The sequence below is a fragment of the Globicephala melas genome, chromosome 3 (genome assembly GCF_963455315.2).
Source record: "Globicephala melas chromosome 3, mGloMel1.2, whole genome shotgun sequence".
NCBI classification, from domain to species: domain Eukaryota; kingdom Metazoa; phylum Chordata; class Mammalia; order Artiodactyla; family Delphinidae; genus Globicephala; species Globicephala melas.
Genome location: NC_083316.1, coordinates 50,271,935 through 50,294,137, shown reverse-complemented (window position 1 = coordinate 50,294,137; position 22,203 = coordinate 50,271,935).

Here is a 22,203-nt window from a genome sequence, read left to right as displayed (position 1 = left end):
TCAATTACAGGGAAAATAATGTAAAAAATACAATCACATGGAGGCCAAACAATACGTTACTAAATAATAAAGAGATCACTGAAGAAATCAAAGACAAAATAAAAAAATACCTAGAGACAAATTACAATGAAAACACGATGATCCAAAACCTATGGGATGCAGCAAAAGCAGTTCTAAGAGGGAAGTTTATAGCTATACAAGTCTACCTCAAGAAACAAGAAAAAGCTCAAATAAACAATCTAACTTTAACCTAAAGGAATTAGAGAGAGAAGAAAAAACAAAACCCAAAGTTAGTCAAAGGAAAGAAATCATAAAGATCAGAGGAGAAATAAATGAAATTGAAACAAGGAAAACAATAGCAAAGATCAATAAAACTAAAAGCTGGTTCTTTGAGAAGATAAACAAAATTGATAACCCATTAGCCAGACTCATCAAGAAGAAGAGGGAGAGGACTCAAATCAATAAAATTAGAAGTGAAAAAGAAGTTACAACAGACAACGCAGAAATACAAAGCATCCTAAGAGACTACTACAAGCAAATCCATGCCAATAAAATGGACAACCTGGAAGAAATGGGCAAATTCTTAGAAAGGTAAAACGTTCCAAGACTGAACCAGAAAGAAATAGAAAATATGAACAGACCAATCACAAGTAATGAATTTGAAACTGTGATTAAAAATCTTCCAACAAACAAAGTCCAGGACCAGATGGTTTCACAGGTGAATTCAATCAAACATTTAGAGAATAGCTAACACCCATCCTTCTCAACCTCTTCCAAAACATTACAGAGGAAAGAACACTCCCAAACTCATTCTATGAGCCCACCATCCCGTTGATACCAAAACGAGACAAAGATACTACAAAAAAAGAAAATTACAGACCAGCATCACTGATGAATATAGATGCAAAAAGCCTCAACAAAATACTAGCAAACAGAATCCAACAACACAGTAAAGGGATTATACACCATGATCAAGTGGAATTTATCCCAGTGATGCAAGGATTCTTCAATATATGCAAATCAATCAATGTGATACACCATATTAACAAATTGAAGAATAAAAACCATATGATCATCTCAATAGATGCAGAAAAAGCTTTTGACAAAATTCAACATCCATTTATGAGAAAAACTCTCCAGAAAGTGGGCATAGAGGGAACCTACCTCAACATAATAAAGGCCATATACAACAGACCCAAAGCAAACATCATTCTCAATGGTGAAAAACCAAAAGTATTTCCTCTAAGATCAGGAACACAATGATGTCCACTCTCGCCACTATTATTCAACATAGTTTTGAAAGTCCTAGCCATGGCAATCAGAGAAGAAAAAGAAATAAAAGGATTACAAATTGGAAAAGAAGAAGTAAAACAGTCACTCTTTGCAGATGACCCGATACTATACAAAGAGAGTCCTAAAGATGCCACAAGATTACTAGAGATAATCAATAAATTTGGTAAAGTTGCAGGATACAAAATTAATGCACAGAAATCTCTTGCATTCCTATACACATTCCTATACACTAATGATGAAAAATCTGAAAGAAAAATTAAGGAAATACTCCCATTTACCATTGAAACAAAAAGAATAAAATTCCTAGGAATAAACGTACCTAAGGAGACAAAAGACCTGTATGCAGAAAACTATAAGACACTGATGAAAGAAATTAAAGATGATACAAACAGATGGAGAGATATACCATGTTCTTGGATTGGAAGAATCAATATTGTGAAAATTACTCTACTACTCAAAGCAATCTACAGATTCAATGCAATCCCTATCAAATTACCAATGGCATGTTTTACAGAACTAGAACAAAAAATCTTAAAATTTGTTTGGAGACAAAAAAGACCCTGAATAGCTGAAGTAGTCTTGAGGGGAAAAAAATGGAGCTGGAGGAGTCAGACTCCCTGATTTCAGACTATACTACAAAGCTACAGTCATCTAGATAATATGGTACTGGCACAAAAACAGAAATATAGATAAATGGAACAGGATAGAAAGCCCAGAGATAAACCCACACACCTATGGTCAACTAATCTATGACAAAGGAGGCAAGGACATACAATGGAGAAAAGATAGTCTCTTCAATAAGTTCTCTTCCATAAGTGGTGCTGGGAAAACTGGAAAGCTACATGTAAAAGAATGCAATTAGAACACTCCCTAACACCATACAGAAAAATAAACTCAAAATGGATTCGAGACCTAAATGTAAGACTGGACACTATAAAACTCTTAGAGGAAAGCATAGGAAGAACACTCTTTGACATAAATCACAGCAAGATCGTTTTTGATCCACCTCCTAGAGTAATGGAAATAAAAACAAAGATAAACAAATGGGACCTAATGAAACTTAAAAGCTTTTGCAAAGCAAAGGAAACTACAAACAAGATGAAAAGACGACCCTCAGAATGAGAGAAAATATTAGCAAATAAATCAATGAACAAAGGATTAATCTCCAAAATATATAAACAGCTCATGCAGCTCAATATTAAAAAAACAAACAATCCAATCAAAAAATGTGCAGAAGACCTAAATAGACATTTCTCTGAAGAAGACATACATATGGCCAAGAAGTACATGAAAAGCTCCTCAATATCACTAATTATTAGAGAAATGGAAATCAAAAGTACAATGAGGTATCGCCTCACACCAGTTAGAATGGGAATCATCAGAAAATGTACAAGCAACAAATGCTAGAGAGGATGTGGAGAAAAGGGAACACTTTTGCACTGTTGGTAGAAATGTAAGTTGATACAGCCACTATGGAGAACAGTATGAAGGTCCCTTAAAAAACTAAAAATAGAATTACCATATGACCCAGCAATCCCACTACTGGACATAAACCCTGAGAAAACCATAATTCAAAATGGCACATGCACCCCAATGTTCATTGCAGCACTATTTATAATAGCCAGGTCATGGAAGCAACCTAAATGCCCATTGACAGGTGAATGGATAAAGAAGAAATGGTACATATATACAATGGAATATTACTCAGCCATAAAAAGGAACGAAATTGGGTCATTTGTAGAGACGTGGATCGATCTAGAGACTGTCATACAGGGTGAAGTAAGTCAGAACAACAAATATCATATATTAACGCATATATGTGGAACCTAGAAAAATGTTACAGATGAACTGGTTTGCAGGGCAGAAATAGCTACACAGATGTACAGAACAAATGTATGGACACCAAGGGGGGAAATTGACATGTATAAAATGGATGACTAGTAAGAGCCTGCTGTATAAAAAATAAAATAAAATAAAATTCAAAAATTCAAAAAAAATATTTTTTTGATATGTGGGTGTTCAATATTTCATAAGTATATTATGTTAGTTATATTTTTTCATTAAATATTTGTTAGAGATCTGTTCAGTGGCTATATTTATATCTGGTTATTTCAATTCTAACTGCTGTAAAGTGTTGTAGTGTACCCATTTTATTTTTTGCTATTATAATTAATGTTGTAATTAGCAATATTGTACATGCCTCTGGGAGTACATGTATACCTATCTTCAATGTATACCTAAAAGTAGACTTGGCATGTTTGCTAAATATTGTTGGTCTTCAAAGCAGCTATGCAAATGTATACTCACTATCTGTGATTTATGAGTCCCTGTTTCCTTAGAAACCTGCCAATATTTGTCATTGTCAAACTTTACACTTTATATCCAATCTGATGGATATGGCATGGTATCTCACTACTGTTTTAATTTTGCATTTCCTTGATCATTTAAGAAGATGAGCATCTTTTCGTATGTCAATCATTTAGGTTTCCTAGTCTGTGCATTGCCTGTTCATATTCTTTGCTTATTTTCCAGGGTGTTAAGGTGTTTGTTTTCTTACTGACTTACAGGCTTTCTTTCACATTTAGGATATTAAACATTTTTTTATTTTATATACCTAAAAATATACCAAATATATTCTTTCCATAAAGTTAAAAAGTTTTGATTTTTGTCACGTATTTTATGCAAATTTCAACATTGGTTTTGTTTATGTCTAGGTTTGCTGAGATTTTTTAACTGTACTGCACTGAGTTTATAACTTAACTTGGATAAGTTTTTTAGTTGAAGTATAGTTGATTTACAATGTTTTATTAATTTCTGATGATTCAGAAAAGTGATTCAGTTATACATATATATATATTTTTTCATATTCTTTGCCATTATGGTTTATTACAGGATGTTGAATATAGCTCCTTGTGCTATACAGAAGGACTTTGTTATTTATCCATTTTGTATACAGTATTAATAGTTTGTATCTGCTAATCTCAAACTCCTAATTCATCCCTCCTCCACTCCCTTTCCCTTTTGGTAACTGTAAGTTTGTTTTCTATGTCTGTGAGTCTGAATAAATAAGTTCATTTGTGTCATATTTTAGATTCCACATGTAAGTGGAATCATATGGTATTTGTCTTTCTCTTTATGACTTACTTCACTTAGTATGACAATCTCTAGGTCCATCCATGTTGCTGCAAATGGCATTATTTCATTCTTTTTTATGGCTGAGTAGTATTTGTGTATATATTCCACATCTCCTTTATCCATTCATCTGTCAATGGACATTTAGGTTGTTTCCATGTCTTGGCTATTTTAAATAGTGCTGCTATGAACACTGGGGTGCAGGTATCTTTTCAAATTAGAGTTTCTCTGGATGTATGCCCAGGAGTGGGATTGCTGGATCATATGGCAACTCTAGTTTTAGTTTTTTAAGGAACCTCCATACTGTTTTCCATACTGGCTGCACCAAGTTATATTCCTACCAACAGTGTAGGAGGGTTCCCTTTTCTCTACACCCTCTCCAGCATTTGTTATTTGTAGCCTTTTTTAATGATGGCCATTCTGACCAGAACTTTGATAATATTGGTATATTTAATATTATGACTTTCCATCTAACATCATGTAAATATCTGTATCTTCATTCATTTACGTCATTTTTCATGTTCTTCCATAATATAACTCTGAATTTGCTTTTTCATATCATTTGTTAAAGTTATTCATGAACACATTATATTTATTGTTACTGTGAATATATTCTATTACATTTCTTAGTTATTGCTGGTATATATAAATACTCTTATATTTTATGCATCAATGAAAATCCATAACTCTTTGGAACTGTCTCATTAGTACTAATGGTTTACAGATGCTTTTTAGTTTCTCTGTAGATGATATTTATTTGCAAATGTTGCTTTTGCCTTTAACTTTTCAATTACTATGCCTCCTATTTCATTTTCTTATCTTTTTGTACTGCTTAGGGCCATTAGTATAATACTGACTTTATTGAGAATGTTCCTGAAGTTTCACCAGTAGGAACGGTTATTGGTTATTGCTATAAATTATGGCTAGATTAATTTTTATCAGGCAAAGGAAGTGCTTTCTATGATTGCAGTCTGAATATATTGTTTTATAACAAGTGTTGGATTTTATCATGAGATTTTTTTCTTTTTTGTGGATTGAGATCACATGCTGTTTTTCTTCCCAAGGGTGGGTGTATGACTGAGGCTGGCCCACTGGGCTAAAGGAAAAGACTTTAGCCCATATTTGAGGAAGTATTCTGTTGTGCTTTGTTTTTATTTAATTTTATTTTATTTTGCTGTTGGGTATGAAAAAGGAAGTATTCACCCCAGGTTCTACAGGAAGCAATTCTGAGGAATTGCTAATAAAAAAAGGAACCAAAAGCAGACCAAAAGTAGAAAAGTCCCTTAAGGTCCTGGATCTAAAGCCCACCCTACCTCCATCCTCTTGTTAGGAGAACAGAACAGATAAGTATCTTTAACTTTTAACCTAGTTTGAGTTCTAGTTGTCTATCACTTGTAGCCTAGAGCTAAAGGGTGGTAGACCTCAATACCACTGCTGGTAACATTTGAAAAACAGATGTAAGTCCATCAGCTGACAAGGAACAAGAATATCTATGAAGTACAATTGTGAAATTCCAGAGATAAGATCACACTTAAAAAGCTTGTGAAAATGGTTATCTTTTCTTTTTCAAGATATTTTCTCATACTCAATACATATTGAAGTAGAAGAGTTACTGGCCCAAGTGATGGAGGAAGGAGATTAGTAGATTCCCCTGAGCTTGGTTAAGGCAGAGACTCCTGAATAACTACCAGCTGTGATGTTGGTTGAACAAGGTACTTAACTTCTCTCAGCCTCAGTTTCCTCTAACTTCTCTCAGCCTCAGTTTCCTCATCTCTAAGATAAAATAGTGTGTGGAAAGCACTTGGCAGTGCCTGGTATGTAATAAGCAGCAATAAATGTTAGTGATTTTTGTTATTACTGAGAGGAAAATAATTTTCTGTTAGCCCTCCTTATTCAGAGGTTTGAAATATAATGTACTTTTGTCATAGCTGTTGACTGATTTTCCTTCAAAACGATGAGTTCCAGTTAGCACTGAAACTTTCCCAAATGTTGGAAAATCCTTGATAACTCTTTAACGTAAGTACAAAATGAAAGTATCAGTTTGAGGCTAAGGGTGCAAGGAGATACAGTGGTTATCTTTAAAGGTAAAGCAGAAAATTTGAGAGCTATTTGACACTGTCCCTGGCTATGATAAGTTAGCTAACAATCAAATGATGGTGAAAGAGAAATAAAATGATGCCTGATGTCTGATCACTTCAGTTCAGTTAAAAACCGTAGCTCAGTGATTATGCTGTGTTTAAGATCCCAGTGAAGTATGAAATGCTGCTGCCTTGGGAGGAAAGCATTATTGCTAAAATACAGATCACAATTGAAAACTGTCAAGTGGCTTGGGTCAAGGGGTAGTGAAGAGGTGAATCGATATAGAGAATAGCCATATGGACAGCTAATAGTATAATTATGACTTGGTTCTTAGAAATACATTAATCAGTAACATTTCCAGATGGATGGAAATATATTCCTGAGAAAAAGTCTCAAAGGAAGTAGATTTAACTCTGGGAAGAGAAAGAAGATGAAAGGGTGATTTTGAATCTGGAATTTGCAATGAGGTAGATGCAACTTCTAGAGTGTCAGAGATAAACTGACAAGAGGGGTTGACCTTAGATGGAAACCTGAGAGCCAGCAGGGCAGAGAGATTAAGAGTATAGCCTCTAGACATGCTTCTTGGGTCTCAAGTATTGTTCCACTGCTTATTAGATTTGTGACCTTGGTCAGTTACTTAATGCTTCACTTTTCTCCTCTTTAAAATGGGTATAAAAATACTACCTACCTCATAAAGATGTTGAAAGTAGAAAAATAATTAATTCGTGTAAAATGCTTAGTGCTTGGTGTGTGGTATTTACTCTGTGTTAGTTATTATTATTGTTATTAGAAACAAACAGGACTGTAGTTCCTGATTGTTTGGGCTATTTATTTGTGCAGAGGTGGTGGCTAGGCCAGATGTTTCAAATAATTCAAACTGAGTCTGATCTCTGGGAAGCCAGCTTCTCTGGAAATGGAGCAGAGTAAGAAGCTCACGGGGACAGTGGCTGTGTTAGAGGGCCTGGGCATAGAGTCTCAGACCTTGTTCTAGGTAGGACTGAGTGTATTTTCCTGCCTTGGGCACCAACTCCCTGGCAGGGAGTAGTAGATTGATCTGAGGGGCAGAGCCTAAAATGAAGATGTGTGGACAATCAAAATCATACCTTTGATTTGAAAACTACTTTGGACTTCTGACAGAGAGAGAGAGAGAGAGAGAGAGAGAGAGAGAGAGAATCTTGTGGATTCCAAATAGAAATTATATTACTTTGGTGTGCCTCCCTATTTCAGCAACTGATTGACTGTGGCAAGACCAGAATCTTATTCATCACATAGAGAACCGCCATCTTACTGTCCTTACCACAATTAGAAAGTTGAAGAGTTTTGTTTGCTTACATGCATATTTCTTTTTTAGACAACTAAGAAAAGATAAATAATTTGTGAAGTTGTTTGGACATTTAGTTTGTATCTCTTAGACCTGAGGAGTCAAGGAAGGCTTCCAGGAAGAAGTGATGCTCCAACTGAAAACTAAAGGCTGAGTAAGCCAGCCAGGGGCAAAGATGAGGCAGAACCTGGCAAGCAGGGGAAAGAGGAAAGTATTCTTGACCACAAACATCCTATGCACATACTATCCCCCACATATTACCATCATTTGTTTCATGTTGCTTTTTTCCCAGAGACACTGCCTCCTTAATCAGGCTCCCTCGGAATGCTTGCAGCCCTCTAACTTTTGAAAAATGAACACCACTAATTGCCAAGGATGTCTTCAGGGACACCAAAAGCCTGGATGGAGGGCACCTTCTCCTGTGCTTTCAAAGCTCCCTGCTCTGAGATGTACAATGGCATTGATTGCACTGTGTTGCAAAGGTCCTCTCACTCCCACCACTAAGCATTGAACCACTCGATGGCAAGAACAACATCTTACTTACCTGTGTGTGCTCAACACCTGGTGTGGTCCCCGGTACTTAATATGTGCTTCATAAATGTTTGATGAGAAAACGGATCTCTGGGAATTACAGCTATGTGATCATTTCTGCATGCTCACCAGGAATGGAGACAACTCACCTGAGTCACTCACCTGCTTAAACTTCAATAGCCCTCCCACTGCCTTCAGGATAAAAGATCTTTAGCTTCATCCCCTAGCTTCTTTCACAAAAGCACCATGTTCATCACACTGCACTCAACACCATTTCCAGAATGTACCTTGTTCTTATCAATGAACACACATTTCTTTTATCGTTCCCTTGCTCACATAGATAATTCATCCTTCAAAGTTCAGCAGACATTTATGTGAAGCCCTCCATTGTTCCTTTCTCTATGGCTTCCTTCCTTTCTCCAAATCTCTCGTCTACCAACTAATTTCTTCCTCTTTTTCTGGTAAAGCTTTTTGACTATCATTACTACAGAATTTTCATATTGAATGATTTTTCTTTATGTTTCTCTCAAGGCCAAGAACACGTAGAAGGCAGAGAACGTGAATTATTCATTTTTGCAGCATAGCAGAGCCTGACATATTGCAATAGACACATGCCAAGTTCCAACTAACTTCCTCTTGGCTTCTGTGAGTTTAGCTTCCAGAGCGCAGTGAGAAGTCTGTGCAGGCTTCAACTCACTTAGGCTGACAGCCTCTCGCCTTGCACTTTGCCCTGATTCCTCCATGACCTTGGGACATTGGAAGGGGTAAAGGGTGGGGCTTCCTTAACCTTCAGGAATGTGGAGCTTAGAAGAGTGGAATTTAACACCATAGACTAACGTTGCAGCATGGGAGACTGGAACCCTCAGATAATTGTTTCATCCTACCGTCCTTTAGAGGACAATTCCAGAAAACAGTTCCAGCAGAACTGAGTTTCCATTGCCCACAGTGATGTCCTCTGTAATATGCCATTACATTCACTGGCTTTCCTTTTCCTTTCCCGCTCTTTCCATTTTCTCATTTCTGTTCCTTGGTACCACCTCCCAAAGACATTACTTGCACCTAATTCTTTGTCTCAGATTCTGCTCATAAGGGAACACATGTAATGTTTAAAAATATTTTTGGAATGAAAGAATAAATGATGGATAAACAAATGAGGCAGTGAACCAAGAAATAAATACTTATTATGTATTTGGCATGCTATGGTTTATTACACTTTGTATTCTGTTACTTTTCGCAGACTCCAATGGAGAGAACGGGTGCTGGAAACCTATGATCTATCTTGCGGCTTTGCTAGAGGAGCGGAGCTGCTGGTTGCTCCCCGTTTTCTCTGCCTCACATAGAGGCTGGTGTGTGTTTCTAAGTGAACTTCCTGAGGCTCACATTTCCTAAACTTGAAGCAGTTTCTTTCTGATAGGGATGTGAGAATTGAAGCACCAGGATATGACCGAATTAGCCTTCGGCCAACAACACCAGACCAAAGTTAGTATATTTTTCACAGCTTGATTAGAAGAGTTTGCATTTAAGAAGCGCAGGGTTATTACATCTGACTTCCAGAAGAGCAGCTGGGACATTATCCTCCGGCCTGCTCACCACAGAGAATCTGCTCCAGTCGACAGCACGTTTCTTTTCTCCAACACAGATCTGGCCTCCCCAGCTGAGTACTTTTCTAACGCCGGCGCCCTCACTCCCCAGCTGTCTCCATTTGCTGCCTGAGTTTCTTTTCTCTCTACTTGTCCTCTTAATCTTTTCTCTCTCTTGTCCTCTTAGTTCAGTTGGCATGACTCTGCTGTGGTCTTTAAAATTTGCCTGCAAACTTAGATTTTCTTAATTCTCTTTCCCTTCAATAATGGTCAAAGGGCCCTTGAGTTTTTGTGAGAGTCAGGAAGGAATATTTATACATCAGTAAAATGGGGTAGCTTTTTGTAAAGTCCTATTTCCCGTTGGCCTGTGGACTGGTGGCCTCAGAATCATTTAGGGGGCTTGTTAAACATACAGATCCCTAGGACCAACCCCACAACTACTCCATCAGAATCAGCAGTGTTTGGGGCTTGGATGGAGGGGATGTCTGCATTTTTAACAAGCTCTTCAAGTGATTTTTATATACACTCAGTTTCGAGAGTCACTTTAATTTGTTCCCTTCTAAAATCTTTCTATAGTACTTTCTCCTCTTCTCTCAATGAGAAAGGGAAAAGGACTCACTGAAATATCTATTCCTGTACAGCTTTTGAGCAAAGTCAGAACCAAAGCAGATTTTCTATGCAGCTTTTCTCATTAAATACAAGGTCAAGGAGGTAATTGCTCACTTACCTTCCATGGTAGGTGACCACAGAGACTTCGGTGTTTGTGGCACATTCTGTTGTAGCTGGTCATTTTTTCCTATCTCGCAAGAGAAACCCATCTGACGCAAGTAGCAAGGGTGAAACTCCACATTCTATTTAGAGCCCACTTTAAGTAGGAGGGAGGGCTAACCTAGCTCAGCAATTCCTAACCCCGTTAACTCACGAGAATCACCTGGAGAGCTTAAAAAGTGTCAACACCTGGGCCCTTCTCTCTAGAAATTCTGATTCAGTTGGTTTGGGGGTGGTTCTTGTCTATTTTAAAAGCTACCTAGGTGAACTACAAGCTAGAGAACTATGTAGTTACTAAGGGCTTGGGATTGAGTGTTGTTTTCACTGGAGGTAGGAATTCCTTTGGTACAAAAGATGGGAATGAATATGCCAGGTTGAGGGAACTGTAAGCAATGATGTGGAGGCATGGGAGTATGGAGAGGTCTAGAAGGCAAGCAGACTCAAATTTAATCAGGTTTCATCACCAGAAAACAATGTACGTGGAGATATCTATATCTATCAACTACTCAGGTTCTGATGAAATGCCTTCACTAAGATGAAACTTTAGGTTTTAGTTTTCATTAAATGATATTTAGAAATATTCCTAAACTTATACAAAATGGCAGGGAATACATAATTTGCTAAACTACTTGGTAATGAACCTTGCAATACATTTCTTCCTTTTGGGTATCAAGAAAAAGTCTATTCCCTCCTAATGCAAGTTCATGTTTCCTGTAACGAGACAAAGAAAATTACATGGTCCAAGATGTTTTACGTTAGATTTCAGCTACTAGTGTTAATACTCAGTGTTAATTTTAGGTAGTTTGAATTTTAGTTCATTCCAGTGCTCACACTAGGCTCTAGATAAAATTTTCTCTCTCCACTCTTTGTATTATTTTCAACATTTCTTTTTAATATGTACTTTGATTATCCTATTTAATATGTAGTTTAACATAGTAATGTACCTAATTCCTTTTGGAAATAGACAAATATAACTTTTATATCCGTCCACTTCTCATCCTTACATCCATACCAAGGCTCCTGCCCACTCTCTGACCTCATTCCTCCCTCATTTTCCCTTTTGTGCCCTCTATTCTTTTAATTACCCAGCACACCATGCTCAATCTCCTTTGCTTTTCTTCTACTTGGATCTTCTCTTCAACTAGAATAGTGCTTCCCAATGCTCCTCATATCATGCAATATACAGAAAATGGTAACATTTTTACAACACACTGGAGTGAAGAGAGGAGACTATTGACCACTAGAGATGACTGGTCAGGGCCTTTGCTGCCCCAGGCTCTGCCCTGCTGGCTCAAAGGCTGAGATGATCAACACATTATTGCAATACGCCACCAATGAGATCTTTGAATGGCTGTCCCCTTTGTATTATTTGAGTCTCGACTTAAATGTCAATTCTTCAGAGCAGCTCACCTCACCAACGCCACAAGCATAGACCACTTCAGCCATTCCACCATCCTTACTCAATTTTATCTTACTCATAACATTATCAGCTCCTGCAATTATCTCATTTAGTTGTTTGTTTCTTCACTTGTTTATAGTTTGTTTCTACTAGTTTCACTATAAAGTGACTGAGTTCAGGAATACTTGTAGGTCCTATTAATCATTACGTACAAAAAGCCTAGAAAAAAAAGGTAAGTACTCAATAAACATAGCAGGTTGTTTGGAAAAGTGTGACTAGGCCTCGATATTTTCTATTCCTGGATGAGGCTTCACTTAGTGTGGCCAGGGAACATGCTTCACTCATGCTTAACATGAGTTAAGGCAAAGACAAAGACTCTATCTTTCTAGTTTTATAGTCTCAGTGGGTGGTGTACTGCCTGGCTCATAGCAGACATACAATATGTGCTTGTTGTGTGAACGAATGAAGAGATGAAGGAAGGAAGGAAGATAGAGGTAATTGAACACAAACTTCAATTTCTTTGGTCTGTTCCAAGTTTTGGAAATCTTCAACAGGAGCAGGTAGCAGTTAAGTTTGAAACCTGGATAATAATGTTAGGGGTCTTTTAACTGATGCAGTCAGGCTAATATGAGGCATCCATTATGTGATCTATGGCAAATAACTTAACTATGAAGACCCTCAGTTTCCTTTTCTGCAAACTGTTTAAGTTTGGGTTTGGTGAGTTCTGCAGTCCCTTACCATTTTGAAATCTGCTATATAAATCGACAGAAAGTCAGCAAGGGGATGTTGAGGAAGTAATCAGGCAGTTAATCCAGATAGTAGCCAGGATCCTCCAAGGGAGACCAGAGACTGCTTTTTAAAAACATGATGGATGACTAAGAATGATCCAGGCAGCCTTCAAGGCATATTTTCAGGGCAGGGTTGGGCTTTCTACCTAGGATACTTATGTTGTCCTCTTTCTCTGCTCACCTACTGCTGAGCAGTACCTTCTCATCAGTTGGTGAACTTGAATAAATGAGCAACAACTGTTGCTAAGGTCAGGTAGCTGCAAGTAGGAAGTATTTCTCCAGGGTAGAAAATTCTATTTTCTCATTGTATTCAAGTGTTTTAGAAACAAACAAGCAAAAGGCCTTTCTAGGCCTCCATTTGTTTGTTTGAAAAATTGAACAGGCTTAGGCTGTTGTGAAGATTAAATAAAACATTGCATGGAAAGGGCTAGTATAGAGTTAGGCGTATAGTAAACACTTAATCATGTTGGCTACCACTGTTATTATATTATGCAAGTCATGAGCTAGAAGCCAAAATATTTAATCCCAAATACTTGCGTTTGATTCCATTTCTTTCTACTGAAGATGGAACAGTTGGCTGTGAAGTCCAGAGGAAGAGATCCAGAACTGCACATGATGATACTCATCTTCTTCAATTAAAATGCCTCTGTATATTAATAAGCCCAGCTGTGTTTCCCAATTTGGAAAAGCTGCAAAATCCAAAAATAAACCAAAACAAAGAGATACTTAGTCTGGAGGCAAATTTCAATTTTAGGTTTCTTACAGAAAAAGACTGATATTATTGTGTTTGACATTAAAATTATATCAACACTACATTTAGTAACAGTCAGATACTAGGGCACACTCATCTGCTCATCTACATCTCTCTAACAGAAGTAGATCTTTTGAACATTTATGTCTTTAGAGAATCATTGTTTTGTTTCTTTTTGTTTTGTTTCCCATTAAGTGATGGGTCTGGGATAAATACCTTCTCATTCACAATAAAAATTATTGAAAGATGTGCTGGTTGGCTCATGCTTAAAAAAGGCTATTTATTTTTAGTTTTCAAGGTGGAATTGGAAACTAAGAATATAATAATTTTAGAAGATAGATATCATTCTCTTTAAAAGTAAACACTGCTGGGCTTCCCTGGCTTCCCTTCTCAACCACTGTGGTTGAGAGTCTGCCTGCCGATGCAGGGGGCATGGGTTCGTGCCCCAGTCCAGGAAGATCCCACATGCCGCGGAGAGGCTGGGCCCGTGAGCCATGGCCGCTGGGCCTGTGCGTGCGGAGCCTGTGCTCTGCAACGGGAGAGGCCACAGCGGTGAGAGGCCCGCATACCGCAAAAACAAATAAATAAATAAAAATAAACACTGCTAACAATGAGCTCTAAACAACTTTTCAAAATGTTATTTCTTGGATAATTTCAAGTAAGAAGTTACATTTGATAAAACATTAACAGCAATTTTTGACTAATTTTAGTTTAGTTTAAAGAAGTTCTTTTCCATAGAATTTTTAAGTAATTGACTATAAACTCAAAAACTGTGATTTAGTATAATTTCCCCATACTTATTTTACATTAAATAATTTATGTATGTTTACCTGTTAAAATACAAAATATAAAACATAAAAATTCTAGTTACTATTTATGCATAAGAATTTACACTTCTTTTCTTTTTGGAGGACAGGTATATTTCACATAAATGGAAAAGATGAAGAAAGCCCAAGATAGAAAATATTTTGGAAAGTTAATTTAAAATTTCATTTTACTAACATTGATTGAACACATAAGATATAAGGAACTCTGATAAGTTCTTTAGTTGCATTTTCTTATTTAATCCGAATGCAGCTTAATAAAGGAGAAAATTTTCTATCTTCTTTTGGTAAATCTTGCAGACTCTGTATTCAAAAATTTTTCCCACTGCAAAATACTAAAGGATGATAGATAAGTTACAATTAACAGGCAGAGCTGAGCTCTCAAGAAATTAAAGAGAATCTTCAGTATCCCAAAATGACAGGAACAAAAGCCAGAGTAATTATCTAGCACCGAAGTTATAGATATCTTAGAGACATTTGCTGATCAATGGTACCTAAATCCTGAAGTGTTAATGTCTCTTCAATGAAACAGAACAACTCCTAAGGCATATAAAAGATGGTGTGGTGGTGGGGGAGGAGGGGTGGGAATGGAAACAGCTACAGAAAGCTAGAATAGTCAAAGAGCTTCAGTAAAAACAATGTGTCTCCCTGGCTTGAATCCTACACAGGGATAAATGCTCCTCTGATAATACCTAGTCATAAATAATGCCCTCACATAGGATAATAAGTCTACTGTTGTATATAACAGAAGGAAACACAAATATTCCTGGGATAATGTCCATTGAACCAAGATTCTCAGAATTCCCATAAACAGAGATTGGTCAAATGAGCAAACATAAGCAAATATTGACTATATAACAATAATCATATCTAATTAAGAAATCTTGATAAAACTAATTACTTCACAACTGTACCTTGGATAGGGATGATCTGAATTAAAGTGTTTAAAGGTACTTATACATGCTTAGAGGTAGTGAAAAACATAAATAATACTTAAGTTGTTTATTCATGTTAAAATATTAAGGAAGGTCATGACTAGAATACAGAACTTTCTACAATAGAGGAAGAAAATTAATTTTGAAACTCAGTCAGCAGAATAGAAGGAATGGGTATAAGAGAAGCATAGATGAGATAGGATGTATATGAAAACATAAAATAGTCACAGTAAAATTAAGACTAAACTCACCTACTAAAACACTAACATTTTCAGAATTGGAAAGGAAAGAACTATAATATTTTTACAAGGGACTCACTTAAAACCTTGAAGACACAGAAGAGATGAAAATTAATATATGGAATGAGATATACTAGGCAAATACAGAAAAGAACTTGTATAGACAAAATAGACTTTAAGGCAACAAAAAGTAGTAAGGATAAGGAAGGTAACTAAGTCAGCAGGAATATATACTAATTGTAATTACGTATGTACCTATGATTATGTCCTGAAAGTATGCAAAGCAAATATTGACGGAACTACAATCAGAAGTTGACAAATCTCCTGTCTTTGTGAGAGGTTACTCTATCCTATCCTATCTCCTTACTAATTTTTGTCTGCTTGATCTATCAACTTCTGATAAGGATTGAAGTTGACAGATTAACCAGACAAAAATTAAGGATATAGAAGCTTTGAACAACACAATTAACAAGCTTGATCAAAAAGATATGAGTAGAACTATGCATATCATGATGAGATGACATGTCTTGCAAAATTTCTGATAATTGATCATGTACTAGGCAATAAAATCAATCTCAAATTTTAAAAGAATTGATGTATTTTACTTCACATTCTTTGACAACAATGAAATTAAGCTACAAACCACTAACAAAAGATTACTAAGAACATCTTTACTTAATTGGCATTTAGAAGAGTGCTTCCAAATTACACAATTTGGAAATCACTATGGAAAGTATAAAATAGAATTGACTAGAATAAATAAACACTGTTTTGACTGATTAAGAATAAAAGGGAAAAGACTCACACAAGTAATTAATAAGGATCAAAACAAGAGATTCACTGTAGATACAGGAAAGATAATTTAAACTATTTAGTAAAACTGGAAAAATTTAAAAGAAAACTATAACTTAACATTGATTCTAGAAGTATTAATTCTGAATTATTATATAGCCACTAAATAAATGACATCAAGAATTAAAAACATACCTATCAAGGGGCTTCCCTGGTGGCACAGTGGTTGAGAGTCTGCCTGCCGATGCAGGGGACACGGGTTTGTGCCCCCGTCCGGGAGGATCCCACATGCTGCGGAGCGGCTGGGCCCGTGAACCCTGGCCGCTGAGCCTGTGCGTCCGGAGCCTGTGCTCCGCAACGGATGAGGCCACAACAGTGAGAGGCCCGCGTACCGCAAAAAAACCCAAAAAACAAAACAAAACAAAACCTATCAAGAAAAACCAAGTCCAAATGTCTTACAGGTAAGTTTTACCAAATAGTCTAAAAACAGATAATTGAGGTCTTATAAAAGCTATCCCAGAGAATAGTAAAATGAGGGAATACTCCACACTTCATTTTTATAAGGTTGGTATAAATTTTGGTACTGATGTCAGAGTAGGACAATATAAGAAAGGAAACTTATAGACAAATCTCACTCAAGGATTTAGATGCAAAACCTAAAACAAAATATTAGTAACACAGTATTAGTAACTTAATTCTAAAACCAAGTATAAGAAAGGAATAGAATAGGAAATATAACTTCTTTAAACTGACTAAGCATCCATTTCAGAAATATACTATGTGGCGTAGCATTAGAAGTATTCTCTCTAATACATGAACGAGATGAGTATACCCTCTATTCCTGCATCTCTGACATATTAAACTGCAGTTCTAGCCAGTTCATTAGGAAACAAAAAGGTAATTAAGTGCAAAAAGCTTAGAAAGAAAGTTTTGTTGTAGTATTTGCAGATAATTTAGTTGTCAACATAGAAAAGCAAAGAAAATCTACAGATTATTAAAATTAATCAAGTACACAGAAGTAAAACCAAATAACTTAATCACATTCTTATATACCTAAAAAAATTGAAAATATAATTTTAAAATATACCATCCACATTAGCTACCATGTATAAAAGCACAACTACAATAACAACAAAATAAGGTACCTAGGGTAAAAAAATCTACCACAAGCTGTTCATGTTGTTAATGGAGAAAATTAAAAGCTTTATCGATAGGAAAGGAAGAACTAAATAAATGAAAAGTTACATCATATTCCTGGATAAAAAGATCCAATAACATAAAGATGTCTGTTCTTTTGAAACTATCACATAATTTCAATACAATTCCAATAAAATTCCACAATTTTAAGTATACATATGGGGGTGGGATGGAAAAGTTGATTCAAAATTAATATGTAACAGTAAAAGGCCAAGTACTGCCAAGAAACTCTAAGAAAGAATAAAGTAAAGAGGATGATCTAGCACATATCAAATTTATTGTAAAACTTAAGACACTGTATTTTTGGAACAGAAATAGATAAACAGATCAATGGAAGAGAATAGAGAACGCAAAAGTAAACTCACCAGTATATGAAAACAAGATGTATGACAGAAGAGACTGTATATCAGGGGAAGAAAGGATGGACTATTAAATGAATAGTACTAGGTAATTTTTTCATTCTTACGGTAAAAATTAACCTGCATTCCTACCTCACACAATACACTCAAAAGCCAAATTTAGGGTGAATTCACCAACTAAATATGAAATTCAAAAAAATGTTGGCTGGTATCTTTATAACCTCAAAGTAGACAAAGATTTCTTACACAAGACAGAAAATGCATAGAACAAAGGAATATTCATTTACATTAAACTGAAAAATGTAAATTCATCAAGACACTTTTAAAAAGTGAGGCAAAGATTGAAAGAAAATATTTCCAATAATACAAATGATAAAAGATGAATACCCCTAATAGATAATGGACTTTAAAAATTAGTAAGTTAAAAAAAATCCCAAAGAACCCAGTTTAAAAGTAAGCAAATATAAGATCAAATAACTCACATTGAAGAAACTTGAAACAACACTCAACCTTGATGAAGCAATGGGAACTTACACATTTTTAGTGATTGTGTTAGTTTCCATAGGACACCATAACAAAGTACCACAACCTGGTTGGCTTAAAGCAACAGAAATGTATTGTCTCGGAATTCTGGAAGCTAAACATCTGAAATGAAATTGTTGGCCTGATACAAACTCTCTGACAGCTCTGGGGGAGATTCCATTGTTTGTGTAAGCTTCTGGTAATTGCCAACAGTCCTTGGCATTACTTGGATTATGGCAGCATAACTCCAATTTCTGTCTCTGTCTTCAGATGGTACTCTTCCCTGTGTGTCTGTCCAAATTTCCCTCAGTTTATAAGAACATTAGTCATTTGATCTGGGCCCACCCTAATTCTTTATGATATCTTTTTAACTTAATTACGTCTGCAAAGATCTTATTTCCAAATAAGGTCACAGTCATAGACACTGAGTCCTTTATCCTTTTGGGTGACACAATTCAACCTACAAAAGTGGTTATGAGATTTTACACAACCAGTTTGGTGAAGAATTAGGCTATATCTACTGAAGTTGAATCTGGGCATATCAAAGGATCCAATAATTCCACTTCTGGATGCTTAGATCCTTGCTACTCTAAGTATGGTCTATGAATCAGCAATATCAGTGTCACCTGGGAACTTGGCAGACATGCAGAGTCTTAGGCTTCACTCCATACCTATGGTGTCAAAATCTGCATTTTAAACAAGATCCCCATATACTTTGTTTGAAAAGTACTACACTGTAATCCAGTTTACTCTAAATTACATGGATTAAAAAAAAAGTGATATACACATTAATGCTCACAGCAGTATTATTTATAAAAGCAAGCATTTGGAAAAGACTTAAACATTCACTAATCAGAGAATGGATAAATAATTTGTGGCTTTATTCATAAAATATAAATCTACAATGTAGTGAAAATAAATGAACTAGAGGTGCTTGTATCAATGCAGATGAATTTCACAAAGATAATGTTGAGCAAAAAAAGGAAGTTGCAGAAGAATACATAGAGAATGATACCATTTGTATATTGCTTAGTGACATGTACATATGGTGTAAAAGTATAAAGTCATTCATGAGAATGATAAACACTAAATTCAAGAGTAAAGAGAACTTTATGGAATCATACTCTTCTTTTTCATAAATTTTTCTTAAGTATATAGGTATTTATTATTTATACTATATCATTCTTTATATTTTTGGTAACTCATATAATGTAAAAAATGGAAAAAATTAAGAAAAAATTCAAGGCTAGTAAATGGCAGCCATAGGTATTTGAATCCAGAGCTGTGGCCCTGAGCCACTACTCCCAACTAACAAACTACTGTTTCAACAGGCCAGATGGCACGGTTATAGACTCATATTTTGTAACCACAGTTGTTGTTTTTATATAAGTAGCATGTTTTAAAACAAGATTAAAATAATGTATTCGGTATTGGTTTTAGCTTTATAACAAAAAAGGTTATTTGTCAAAACAAAGTAAAATGTGGGTACTTACCCCCAATTATTGTTAGGTTAAATGCAGTAATTAAATCTTGTTTCAAATAAGTATTAAACTGAATTTAATTTCCAACTATCCTTAGACTAACAGGAAATACTGAGCTAATATTCCAAACACTTTTCTCATTTCAGCTATGCTCTTATCCTTTCACAAGTGAGCCATGAAAATATTGTCAGAAAGAGAGCAGTGTAGAGGAAGTGTGCTCAGGAAAGCACATTTATTAACACCTGTCACTCTAATCTGATGATTTCCCATAACAAAAATACTGCCTTTTGCTGTACTTTACCATTTTATTGGGGTCTATGAATTTCAATTATTGATTTATATTTTTGAACAAACGGTTGAGCTCCCAGAGAAGAGCAGACTCCTTTTCCTCAGTGATTATTGAACTTTTGTTGACATATTCATCACCACGCCCAACAACATTTTTTTTTTTTTTTGCCTCACTGCATGGCTTTTGGGATTTTAGTTCACCCACCAGGGATTGAACCTGGGCCCTTGGCAGTGAAAGAGCAGAGTCCTAAACACTGGAGCACCAGGGAATTCCCAATAACTTCTGATTTAAGTCAAGAAGTTCCAGAATGCAGAGGCCACATCTTTCTTCACTTGTCTCATACTCGGAATTTTCTAAAGAATTGAAAGCTTACCAAATAAGTTAAAGAATAGGGAGAATGTCACATCTGAAACAGAGTAGGGAACAGACTCTGCCATGTCCCCTGCCTCTTGTTTGTAGAAACGCTTTAGTGCCTTAGGCCTTCCCAAGTTCCAGTGACCAGATTTAATCACAGAAGTGAGAAAACGCAGAAACAAAGGAAAACAGTCAAGCAACATAAAATAATAATCCTTTAGCCATAAAACAAAGTCAAGGACATTTAGCTCCTCTGTAATGGCTATAGATAATATCCTGGGCCATATCCTTGAGTTGTTTTGCAGATACTAAAATCCCCACCAGGTGGGAGAAGTTAACTACTCCTACTGACCACCAGCACATAGACCCCAGACCGGTTAGAACCAGAAGGTTGATGATCTTGACTCCAGAAATACCATCCAGTTACCTCACCACCAGCCAATCAGAAGAATGTCTACCAACTGATCAGGCACCCTGCAAACCTCTCCCTCACACTGTCTTTAAAAACCCTTCCCTGAAAGCCATTGGGGAGTTTGGGTCTTTTGAGCAGGATGTGCTGGGTCTCCTTGCTCAGCCCCATGTTGGGCACCTTGCAATAAATGCTCTATTTTCCTTCACCACAACGTGGCATCAGTAGATTGTATTTGCTGCATGTAGGGGGGTAGCAGACCCAAGTTTAGTTTGGTAACACATCCCTGTGCAAATTGTTTTCAAATAAATCCTCATCTGAAAGGGCCTTAATTTTTTTTTCAAGCACTTGCTCTTTCACTAAGCCTACCTAATTCTCATTCTCTGCACTTCTCAACAATTATCAGTAGACAGAGAATTAATATTATTACTTTGCATCACTATTACTACTATTATTGCTTGACCTTTACTGCGTATTTTTTATTTTATGGGCCAGCAAAGTGTATTAAATCACTTAATCTTCACAATTCTATTTTACACCCATTTTACTATTGAGGAAACAAGAGCGTTAATTAATTTGCCCAAGGTCACACACCTAGTGAATACGAGTTACTGTGGGTTTTTTTTCACTCTCTACATGCTGTGTTTTCAACATGTGTGTTAAATGAACCGAATCAACCTTACAGTTCCAGGAGCAGAGACTGAGGCATCTATCATTTGTGTTTTGCCACTGAAAATTTAGGGTGGTTCTGGGTCTCGGAGAAGCGTCTGTCATGTAGAAATAGCAGCTAAGTAACGATACTATCTGAGGAAGGTGGATGGTGAAAATTAGATACACAAAAAAACTGCTCAGTTTTAAAGGAGAATTTTTTCTCTTGCATTTTGGTTGCATTTCTTATTAAGGACCAGTTAATTCTTGTTGATAATCAGAAGACCACACTTCCTAAATTATCTAAGCAAAAATTTCTCCTTGAAGTATTTTTTTTTCCCTAACAAATTCCAGTAGAAAATTCACAGTTCTGGAAAATCTACAATTGCCTTGTTGCTTTAGTATTTGAAGATTGGGGTGAATAAAATTCAGAATAGTTTTAATTAAAAAAATAATCTATCCTAGTTTTAATTACTCAAAAATATAAAACCTTTTTAAAATAGGAGTTTTAA